The 12260-nt window shown below is 47.0% G+C and overlaps 1 protein-coding gene across 1 annotated transcript in view; it reads left to right on the top strand.

The window, feature by feature from the left end:
- Nucleotides 1-63: 63 nt before the first annotated feature.
- Nucleotides 64-12260, top strand: part of PTAFR (platelet-activating factor receptor) — an 18573-nt gene continuing 6376 nt past the window's right edge. The window contains exon 1 of the mRNA XM_006777466.2: nucleotides 64-326. The gene's annotated coding sequence lies outside the window, so the exon portion shown is untranslated. The remainder of the gene's footprint in view (nucleotides 327-12260) is intronic.

Below are 12260 nucleotides of genomic sequence, written 5' to 3' on the forward strand. Positions count from 1 at the left end.
CTCTCTCTCTCTCTCTCGCATGCTTGCTCATTTTTTGCTTTCTCTCTCTCACCCCAGCTCGCTGGCACGGTGGCTGCTGCCCGCACCCCACGCCGCCCTCTGCTCTGTGAGACACCCCCGAGCAGCGTCCAGGGCCTGGGTGCCCCAACTCGGAGGTTCCTGTGGCATCTGTTGGAGGGGCCCGAGGGTCACGGCACTTCCTCCCCAGGGTGACTGGGCAGTGGCTTGCTGTTTCCTCATTTCTGCCACTTCCAGAAAGCACAGAGACCGGGCCTGCCAACGGAGACGCTCGGACCCCGCAGCTGCAGCTGCTGCCCCTGGAGCAGGTAAGGGGGTCCCCGCTCTGGCTGGCAAAGGGGAGGCATACGAAAGTGTGCTCAGGAGGCCAAGGTCATGCCCCTAGACTGCACCAAAGCAACTGGTGGTTCTGTTTTTCAGGAACCGTTGGGCATCCTCCTCGGGCTCAGGGTCTCATGTTTACAAATAATTTCCCCAGGAAACCCAGCTCCCCTCTTTGGTTCCCTGAGGCCAAGGCAGCACTGAGTGACCCCCGGGGCCTCGCTGGGAGGCGATGGAGGAGGTGAGAGCGGGCAGCCTAGGTCGCAGGGAGCCGAATGTCATGCGTTTCACTAGCTGTGTGACCTTGGCCACTTCGCACCCTCTCGCTGCACCTCAGTCTCCTAAAGTGTCAAATGAGGCGAAGCCCGTCTCCCCGGCAGGGTGTGGGAGAGGCGAAGGGCCTGATGGCACAGGGTTGGCTATTTAGGAACTCACTGGACCTTCTTCCCGGGGTCGGGGTGATGAAGATAACCAGGTGCCTGCAAAGGGCCGGGCCCACCACCAGTTTCCCCCACTGGGTCCCAGGATGCTAGGGACAGGGCACAAGCTGGTGACCCTCTCCGCACCTCCCCTCCCCCCCTTTTCTCTGGCAGGAGGTGAGCCAGGGCTGCTGCCCAGTCACTCGGTCACCTGGAAGGAATGAGAGAACCTGCAGAGTCTCTCTAGAGAGACAGGGGCAGAGGGGCAGAGGGACGGAGAGAGGATGTGGGTGGGGGAGACCACACTCAGCAGTCCTCCCACCCCCTTAGTTCCGCAGAGCGGGGCCCTCAGGGCCGGGTTTGGGGGTTTGGCGTTGAGCTCAGCTGGCTGCCGGGAGAAGCGTGTCAAAGGGGTGTGCGGATCACTTCATGGTTTATAAAGTCCCTTCCACTTACCAGTGTTTTTCAGTTTGCCAAACGCTTTATCACGCCCCCAATCGTACTTCCTTTCCGCAACAATACTTGAGGTGGGAGTGGCGCCCCATTTTGCAGATAAGACCCCAAGGCTCCGCGTGCTGGTTGGTGGCACCGCTGAGGCCACAGCCCGGACCCCCTGATCCCAATTCCTGCCACTTCTCTTCAGCTGCTCCTGGCGGCTGCTTCCGAAGGGGGAGATGTGGCCGGGCTGGTGCCTGGCTGGGCTGTTTTTGTTTGGTTACTTACTCGCTCCTGCATTCAGCAAACATTTTCTTGAGGTGGGGGGAGGGGAGAGGAACTCACAGCTATTGAGCAGTAAGCATGGGCACACATTGCTTCATTCCCTCTTACGACTACTTGGCAAAGAAGGTTTTATGATCAACATTTTGCAAATTAAGAAAGAGAGGCTTTGAGAGCCCAACATGAGCTGGGACAGAGCAGAGCCTGGCGCAGATCTGGGTCTGTGAGATCCCCCGGGGGCCAGGCCCTCTGGACCCAGAGGGTGCCAGCAGGACCCCGGGTGGGGAAGATGGCAGTGTGATTCCTGGTATCACGGAGGGGTGTGCCCTGCGCTGGGGAAGCCCGGAAGAGGTAGGGCCTCCCCCTCCCTCCTGCCTGCCCTGCCTGGCTTCCAGGAAGCAAGGAGAGGCAAGGCTGACTTAGACCGATACCATCTGAGTATCTGGGAGCCGGGAGGAGAGACCTCGGCCAGGCTCAGGGCCCCCCAGCACCACAAGAATGTCCTAGTCCAGCTGAGTGAAGACCGAGTCTCAACAATGTAGTTCACATGCCTGGCGTCAGGGTGGGCCCCAGGGAAAAGGGAACTGGGACATTCTGGCCCCAGGCCACCCCTATCCCTGGGGCCCCAGATCCTGACCTCTCTCCAGACAAGGAGCTCCATTCATCCACCAATAAGTACACCTGGCATGGCCCTAACTCCTTGTACTGGGAACTAGGGAGCCCAGTGCAGAGTTCCCCGGAGACCAGTACATTTACTCCCCTAACTTTCCCCTCAAAGCCCTCTGCTTCTTGGAGAAATTGTAATGAATCTGCTCATGAGGGGAATCTTTAGATGGTGTGGCCGTCAGGGCCAGGCCAGGGCACAAATGTCAAGCATCGGGAGAGATCGGAATGGGGGGTAGCTTACTTACTGAGCACCTACTGTATGCCAAGTACTTTCGAGTTTAGGTTTATCTGCCGTTAACCTCAGGGCTATCTTGCGAGGTTAATGCTGATATTATTCCCATTTTACAGATGAGAAAACATAGACTCATAGAAGGGAAATGATTAAACTGTGGTGTTTTAGGGGCCCCAGGGAATCTAAAAACTGGGAGTAGTTGAGGCCGGTGTGTAAGGTTTAGAAGTGAAAGATGAGGGACAATGTAACTCTGTGTGAGTGTGAGTGTGTGTGTGTGTATTTAGTAACTATTTCTTGAGTGTTTGCTGTGTAAGAGGCCCTATACTTTTGAAATACTAGAAGCCTTGCATCCAGGGACGTCCCAACCCAGAAAAAGAGAAAGCAACAGTCATGTATATTTTGTGTTATTATGGGGACCAGAGGTGGCACCTTGAACTCTGGCTGGGGTAGAGAAATAAGACTAACAGTAGCCAGCATTCACCGAACTCTGAGTATGGATCAGGCATTTTCTATTTAATCCTTACAACAACCCTATGAGGTAGGTAGTGTTGTTATTGTTACTGTTGTTATTGTTATTATTATTATTTTACAGATGAGTAAACAGAGAGGCTCGTGGAGGTTAAATGAATTGTCTTTGGGCAAGAATTGGCTGGTAGCATTTTGCCAACTGTCCCAGCTGCCATAAAAAGACGTGACTGGTTCCCAGAGCCTTTAGGGTTAATGATATAGCTGGAAGCCTGATACAGGAGGCCTCAAGCTGGCATGAACTTGGTGTGAGCAGTCACAATGACGGTGGCATGCTATTTTGAGAAACATTTGATCTGGTCTAATCAGAAGGTTGACCAGATTTCCTGTAGATACAGCTTTTCAGAGCTGTTGATTGTGAATTCCTTCAATTGTGCCAAGCAGTTTACATACATTGCTCATGGAATCTACATACCACTCTGGGGAGATATGTGCCTGTAATATTATCAGCTCCATTTATGCGGAAAGGACCTGAGGCTCAGAGAGTGATGTGCTTGACCATGGTCATTAAGCTAGAATGGGACAGAGGCAGGATTTGAACCCAGGTTTATCTGACTCCAGAGTCTGTGGTCTTAACCACTGTCCTTTCCAAATACATATATCTTCCTGTGTGCTCACAAAAGCTCTATAAGGTAGATGTGCTATTTAAAAAATATATATCTATATCTATATCTATATCTATCTCTATCTCTATCTCTATCGATATCTATAACTATATCTATATCTATATCTATCTATCTATCTATCTATCTCTCTAATTTCATAGAGGAAGGAGAGGGAGAGATAGAAACATAAATGATGAGAGAAAATCATTGATCAGTTGCCTGACTGAGCCTGAAACCTAGGCATGTGCCCTGACTGGGCATTGAACAGTGACCTCCTGTTCATAGGTGGATGCTCAACCACTGAACCACCCCAGCCGAGCGAGGTAGACGTGCTATTATCCCATTTTACAGATGGAGCTGAGAGAGGGGAAGCAGTTTTACCAAAGGTTGCACAGCTATGAAGTCATAAAAAACTGAGACATATAATTCCAAATTACAAGCACACAAGGTAACTTGCAAATCTGCCATCTCTTGGGCCTGCTTTTCAAACATATTTATTGTATCGTAGTAAAAAACACATAAGATAAATGGGTTATCTTAACAATCTGAAGTATGCATTAGAGTATTACTAGCTATATGCACATCGTTGCACAATAGGTCTCTAAAACATTTTCACCTTGCATGCCTGGAACTCTATACCCATTGAACAACAGCTCCCTATTTCTCCCTTTCCCAGCACCCGGCAACCACCATTTTACTTTCTGTTTCTATATGTTTGCTTACTTTAGGTACCTCATCTAAGTGTGATCATTCAGTATGTCTTTTTGTAATTGGCTTATTTTGCTTCATAATATCTTCAAGTTTTATCCATGTTGTAACCTGCCACAGGATTTCCTTCCTTTTAAAGGCTGCGGAGTGTTCCGTCATACATATATGCCAGATTTGTTTACCCATTCATCTGCTGATGGACATCTGGGTTGCTTGCACCTCTTGGCTATTGTGAATATGCTGCTATGAACACGTGTGTGCAAACATATCTCCAAGATCCCGTTTTCTTTTCTTTTGGATATACACCCCGAAGTGAGATTTCTGGATCGTCTGATAGTTCCTTTTTCAATTTTTTTTTGAGGAACCTCTATACTGTTTTCCATCGTCACTGCATCATTTTGTCTTTCCACCAATAGTGCACAAATGTCCCAGTTCATCCACATCCTCACCAATGCCTGTCATTCGCTGCCTTTGATGATAGTGGTCATCCTCCTGGGTGTGAGGCGATAGATAAGTCATTGTGGCCTTGATTTGCTTTTCCCAGTTGATTAGTGATGGTTGAGCATCTCTTTATATACCTGTTGGCCATTTGTATGTCTTTGGAGAAATGTCTATTCCCATTCTTTGGCTATTTTTAAATTATGTATTTATTGTTATCAAGTTGTAAGAGTTTTTTTTAATATATTCTGGATATTAACTTCTTCTCCAACATATGGCTTGCAAATATTTTCTTCCATTATGTACTTTTAGTTTACCTTTTTTACTCTGTTGATCGTTTCCTTAAGTTTGGTGTAGTCCCATATGTCTATTTTTGCTTTCATTACTTGTACTTTTTATGTCATACCTAAGTAATCATTGCCCATTCCAATATCATTAAGATTTACCCATTTCCTTCTATGAGTTTTATAGTTTCAAGTGTTATACTTAGGTCTTTAATCCATTTTGAGTTCATTTTTGTATATGGTGTATGATAAGGGTTTATCTTCCCTTTTTGGCATGTGAATATCCACTTTCCCCATCACCATTTGTTGAATAGACTATCTTTCCCCCGTTGTGTAGTCTTGGCAACCTTATCAAAGATCATTCGACTATATATGTGAGGTGTGTTTTTTTTTCTATATGTCTATCTAGAAATTGATCTGTATGTCTGTCTTTATGTCAATACCATACAGTTTCGATTATTGCACTTTGTAGTATATTTTGAAATCAGGAAGTGTGAGACCCCCAGCTTTTCTTTCTTAAGATTGTTTTGGCTATTCAGGGCTTTTGAGATAAGATTTTTTTTTTTTTTTTAAACTATGGTAACAGAAGTCAGAATAGAGGTTACTTCCAAGGAAAGGAATATAGCTTGGGAGGGAACATTCTTTTTTTAAATATATTTTATTGATTTTTTACAGAGAGGAAGGGAGAGAGATAGAGAGTTAGAAACATCGATGAGAGAGAAACATCGATCAGCTGCCTCCGGCACATCTCCTACTGGGGATGTGCCCGCAACCCAGGTACATGCCCTTGACCGTACATGCCCTTGACCGGAATCGAACCTGGGACCTTTCAGTCCGCAGGCCGATGCTCTATCCACTGAGCCAAACCGGTTTCGGCTTGAGATAAGGTTTCACATGAATTTTGTAAATTATTTTTCTCTTTCTGCAAAAACTGCTATTGGTATTTTTATAGGGCATTGAATCTGTAAATAGCTTTTGGTAGCGTGGACATTTTAATAATAGTATGTCTCCCAATCCATGAACACCGCATGTCTTTCCATTTAGTTGTGTCTTCTTTAATTCCTTTCATCAGTGTACTGTGATTTCCTGTGTGCAATCTTTTGCCTCCTCGGTTAAATTTATTCCTGAGTGTTTTATTCTTTTTGAAGCTATTGTAAATGGGATTGTTTTCATAATTTCCTTTTAGACTCATTTAAAAATCTTCATTTTGCTAATGAGAAAACAGAGACTCAGAGTCCTGGGGTGAGTTTAGTGTTTGAACCCGGATTTGATTCCAACGCCAGCAATTCCCGGCCGCAGTGAGGTGGATGCAGCAGTCCCTCCCCGCCCTTGGCCCCATGCAGTTTCTGAATTTGGGGAGGAAGGTAAAAGCAAGGCCCCAGGTCAAAGACATCTCTTTCTGGGGCCGCACGGCATCCAAGATTCCTGTCCTCAGGCCCGTGAGAGGCCGAGTTGGCCAAAGAGTGGTTTGGCCTAGGAGAGAGAGCATGGGCCTTGGACTTCCAAATCCCACCTGCTACCGCCCAGCTGTCTGACTGGGGACAAGTGTGGTACCCGCTCTGACTTCACTTTCTTCCCTGGAACCGTGGGCATTTTGTAACGCTTACCCCTCAAGGCCGATTGGAGGAGGAAATGTGATCGTGGGTAAGAGCATCTACCCATTTAATTGGAAAATCATGCCCAGCGCCCTGAGTTTAGGTGGGTTGGCTCTGGCTCCCCTACGGTCAAGCCCTCCCTACAGAGCAAGGAGTCCTTAGATCCACGTGGGACTGACCACTTGGAGCCTGAGTCCTGCCCGCACCCCTTCTCGCCCATACTCTTACTGGTGCCTGCACCCACAAGCTTGCTGGATTGCCAGGAGCTGCTGGTGCATGGGGTGTGCATGAACTTGGACGTGACTGATTTATAGCTTGTAAATACGTATTTATTTTTAAGTGTTTTTTTTTTAGACCTAATCGATTTTGTAGGTATGTAAGAAAAAATATATATTTGTGAGAGAGAAAGATCGAGAGGGAGATATATTCATGTGAGAGAGAAACGTTGACCGGTTGCCTCCCGCAGTGCCCTGACCAGAGATTGACCTGCAATGTGGGTATGTGCCCTGACCGGGAATGGAACCTGCCACCTTCTGGTGCACAGGACAATGCTCCAACAAACTGAGCCACACCGGCCAGTGTAATAGCTTGTAAATATTTAAACATGTGTGCTCTTGACCACATATGACACCACAAATGTCAGGGGCCAGACTGACTGGTAAACCCAACTTCCCAACCCACAGTCCGCACTGGGGAAGTAACCGGCGAATAGCTTTTGCTCCGATCCTGGTCGTCCCTCCCCTCTGATTGTCCAGCTTTCTCAGGTCCCAGGGACTGGGAATAGTAGGCAGGATGGGAGTGGTCGGCAGCGTGTGGTCGGGGCTGAATGTTCTGCAGGGCAGAGGGTGGGACATCCAGATGGCAGGATTCTTATCTCGGAGAATTTTTATGGCCCTCTTAGCCCACTCACAGCTGAGTGCTGGGCCTGGGCCTGCTGCCCAGCCTTGATCCTCAGGGGACTGTGCCCGCATGTTAAGTTGAACCGTTGGTAGCTTTGTTGGCGTTAGGCTAAAGCCTTGCTGGAGCTGGCAGGAAAGTCAGCGGTGAGTTAGAGCTCCGGAAGTCAGTGGTACCCACAGTCCCCACCCCGGGCTCCAGTGGGGAGCTGGGCCAATGGGGAGTGGCGGACAGCCTGGCCATTTGTGGCCACTTTACATGCTTATTTTTGGAACTACTGTTAGGATTGCAAGCTTTTGCAAACGAAGAAACTGAAGCTCAGAGAAGTGAATGCGCTTGTCCACAGTCACACAGCAAGGAAATGGCAGAGCCAGGGATGAACCCAGGCCTTTCTAACTCCAGAGGCCTTGTTCTCCCCGCCCTGCTATGCCTTCCCAAGCAGCTGGGTACCTTTCCTTCGTGCCAGCTTCCTCTGAAGAGTCACCTGGGGCTTGGCTATGCATTCAGTCATTCAGGCCCCATTGTCTGGCATTGGGGACAAAGAGATGAAAACCTAATCTCTGCTCTCAAGAAGTTCCCAGCGTGGTGAGTAAAGGGGCCACAGAAATCAATACTTACAGCTACCTGGTGTGTGTCAGGTTCTATACTGAAGAATGTGCCCAGTATCATGGTGACTCAGAGAGAAGGCAACTCCTTCTACCTGGGGCAGACCGGGAAGGCGTCCCGGAGAAAGCATTCTTTAGCTTAGGTCTTCCTGAGGAAGATTTTTGCGAGGTAGAATAACAGGCAAAAGGCATGCTCAGTAGGGCCCACAGCCCGTGCAAAGACAGAGGTTTGAAGAAAAATGGTTTTCAGAGCAGCAGCAGGAAGTTCCGTGTGGCTGGAGTAGAGGGCGAGTAGCAGTAGAGGCTGGTGGGAGGTGAGTTTGGACAGGAGCGTGGCCTTGATCCTGGACAGAGGGGCGCCATGGAAGGTGCTAGGTCAGACAGGTAGGTGGCTGGCAGTGTGCTGGGCACAGCATTTCTCGAACTCCAGGGTGCTCATGAATCAAGATCGCATGAATCTTGTTAAAAGACAGCTTGAAACAGCAGGTCTCGGGTGGAGCTGAGCTTCGGCGTGCCTGACAAACTCACCGCCGATGCTGGTGCTCTGGCCCCAGGGCCACCGTCTGAGTAGGGAGGTGGTGGAGGGGCACCCTCTGCCTTGTGTGGAGGCTGCCGCTGGTGCTCGATGCCCCCGGGTAGATGAGGCCTCTACTGTCTTCTTGGGTGGCCCCTCTCACCGTCCTCACAGAGAGGTCAGATTTGTCAGTTAGAGATTTGTCCACTTGACAAATGTGTACCCGGCTTCTGCTCTGGCTGTGCTTGTGCTGGATGCTGGGGGCACAGAGGAAACTTGGAAATGCCACTTTCTGGCCCCTGTCACCACCGTCTCTTGCCTCCAAAATGGTCTCTTGGCTTCCATTCTTGCTCCCTACCATCTATTCCAGGGGTGGGCAAACTTTTTGACTCGAGGGCCACAGTGGGTTCTTAAACTGGACCGGAGGGCCGGAACAAAAGCATGGATGGAGTGTTTGTGTGAACTAATATAAATTCAAAGTAAACATCATTACATAAAAGGGTACGGTCTTTTTTTTTTTCAATAGTTTTATTCATTTTAAACGGGCCGGATCTGGCCCGCGGGCCGTAGTCTGCCCACGGCCGATCTATTCTCTGCCCAACGTCCAGAGCGAGTCCAGTCATGCTTCTCACCTGCTTGACATGCCCCAGTGTCTCTGTGATGCTAAAGGAATACAGTCTGAACTCCTCATCACGAGGATGCGGGGCTGTTCCTCTCTGATCGCATCCCACGCTTCCCAGTTCTCACACCTGCAGGCCGCACTGACCTTTCTGTTCCTCGAACATGACAAATTTATTCCTCTCTCAGAATATGATGGACTTAAATAATTTCTCTTGACTAGTTTCTTTTCACTTTTTAGATTTCAGCCAGAGGAAGATACAGGTTTTGCAGGACCATAAATTGTATACACCTTTGGGGCCCTTCTTTGAAGGAACGATATTAAATTACAAATACACAATTAGGTACAAGGCCGAGGAGGGGGCCCTGAAGGTCAACCTTCATTGGCTTCATGGCAAACCGGCCTCTGGTTTTGTTCATTGTCACCTCCTCTGAGTAGCCTTCCCTGGTCACTTTACTTAAAGCAGCCCTCTAATCTGGCTTCATCATGTTACTACTTTTATTTCTTTTATGGAGTTCATCACAATTCGAAATTGTATTTATTTATCTTTCTACTTCTTTCTCTCTACTTCTTTCAACTTATTAAGCTTCTTGAATGAGAATTTGACGTTCCACTTCCTTGCTTCTCATTCACTCTTCAACGCATTTTAGGAAACTGCTCTCCCTCTATCACGCGAGACAGATTTCCGCGTTGCCATATCCAATACTTGCTTTTTTGTCTGCATTGTGCTTGATTGCCCTGTGACTTTTCACACCACTGGCCACCGGCTCTCCCGTTCTTGAAACCTCCTTCATTAGATCTCCAGGAAGGCACTCCGCTGGTTCTCTTGCCACCTCTCTGGCCATCCTGTCCTTGCCTCCCTCCGAAGTTTCTCCTCCTCCTCCTCTGGCGTATCCTTCAATGGTGTTCTCTTCGGGGCTCAACCTTGGATCCGCCTGGCTGTTTTGCAGGCACTGCAAATGTGATAGGTCCTCAACCGAATTCACCCTCCCCACCCACACGCTGTTCCTCCTCGGCCTCGTGTCCATGAAGATAGACAGCACGCCCCCTCCAATCTCTGGGCCAGAAACCCGGCAGGCCTTCACGCCTCCCTTTCTATCAACCAGTATCTCACCTCACCAAGTTCTGTCCTTTCAATCTCCCGGATAACTCGAGCAACCATCGCTTTCCCTCCCTCCGCTCTGCCATGGTCCTCTGGCCGGAGAGGGACAGTTTCTGGAGCCTAAACCCATGACAGGAAGGAACTAACTGAGGGGTGGAGCTGGGTGTGGGTGTGAGGGGTAGGTAGGGATGTGACTTCCTCAAAGACCCAGAATGAGGAGCAACACGTACCCCCAGCTATGGGCTGCCTCCTCACCTCTCTCAGACCCCAGCAACATGGTCCCCCGAGGCATGGGGGCCCAACAGGAGAAAGAAACAAGGCCAGTCGCAGATGAACGGGCATCTTGGGCCCACGGGAGAGAGTGGAGGACCTGAGGTTATGGAGCAACAATTTTCAAATCTTCTGGTCTCAGGATCTTTTTATATCGCAAAAATGTTTTGAGGGCCCCAGAGTGCTTTTGTTCACATGGATTATATCTATCATTGTTTACCATTTAAAAAATTAAAACTAAGACAGTATAAATAAAAATTGTTGCTTTTAAATATAAAAACCAATAACAAACTCATTGCATGTTAACACAAATGACCTTTTTAGTAAAAAATAACTAAAATTTCAAAACAAACATTTTAGGAAGAAGAGTGGCATTTATTTATATACTTTTTGCAAATCACTTTGATCTTGGGTTTGATAGGAGACAGCTGGATTCTCATAACTGCTTCTGCATTCAATCTGAGATGATATGTCATTTTGAAAATCTGGCCTCACACAAATAGGTATCTGTAAAAGGAGGGATATTTTAATGTCATTTTCAGATAATTGGTGACACTATTTTTTTCAACAAATGGTAGTTTCTTAAAGGTTAGCTGCACTGTGGAAGCTGGATCAGATCAACAAGCTTTTTGTAATTTGTTACCCTGTGAGGTATAGGTTTATCTTATTCTTTGAATTTTCTGCCAAGGCATAATTTTGAAATATCATGTCTTCCTTATTTGGAAAATATCTGTTCAATGAGTTATGCGGGTCTTCCAAATATTGCTCTTTCATTATAAGATATTTTAAAAGTTGCATTCATTAATATCACCACCAATCTCATCAGAAAATTCTTTAAGTATTGGAAAGCTGGAGATACAATTTCCCCCCAAAATTCTAATTTCCTTTGAAAGTTTGAATTTTATCATTGTCCATAAATACTGTTTGTTTCCCTTGAAGTGACAGGTTTACTTATTCATATCTGAGAAAATGTCTGCCAGATACTCAAGTCTGAAAAACTTAATTTGAAAATAAAATAGTTTTAAAAATATGTTTTTATTAAGCTTTAGAGAGAGAGGAAGGGTGAGGGACAGAGATAGAAACATCAATGATGAAAGAGAACCATTGATCGGCTGGCTTCTGCACGCCCCCTCCTGGGGATCGAGCCCCAAAGCTAGGCATGTGCTCTAATGGGGAATTGAACCAGCGACCTCGTGGTTCATGGGTTGACACTCAACCATTGAGCCACACCAGCCAGGCCATAGTTTGCCATTTTTTTCAAGTGATAATAATGATGATCCTCAGAAAAATTCAGCTCACAACTCCAACAATCACAGAAATGCTTTCCCTGAAGACAACCAATTTATTTCAGTTTGCAGCAGAAGTGTTTCATGTGGATTTCCCATTTTGACATGGAATATTAAAAAAGATGTATACTCAAGATTTAATAAAGTTAATCATATCCTTGCTTTACCAAGGGCATTTTAAAGTGACTTAAAATGAAATTGGCTTTCTTTTTCTTTTTTAACTCTTGAGTACATGGCTGTAAAGAATTTGGCTGCTACTACAGTTTGGTGCTACTGCCTTGATTTATTCTAAGGAGCCAGCAGTTTTGCAACATCAATGCAAATGTCAACACAGTGCAAAAGGCAAATAATGTCTTGGCATTTTGTAAAATATATATATATATTTTATTGATTAAGATATTACATATGTGTCCTTATCCCCACGTTTCCCCCTACCCCC

This window comes from Myotis davidii, unplaced genomic scaffold (genome assembly GCF_000327345.1).
Source record: "Myotis davidii unplaced genomic scaffold, ASM32734v1 scaffold149, whole genome shotgun sequence".
Classification (NCBI taxonomy): Eukaryota; Metazoa; Chordata; class Mammalia; order Chiroptera; family Vespertilionidae; genus Myotis; species Myotis davidii.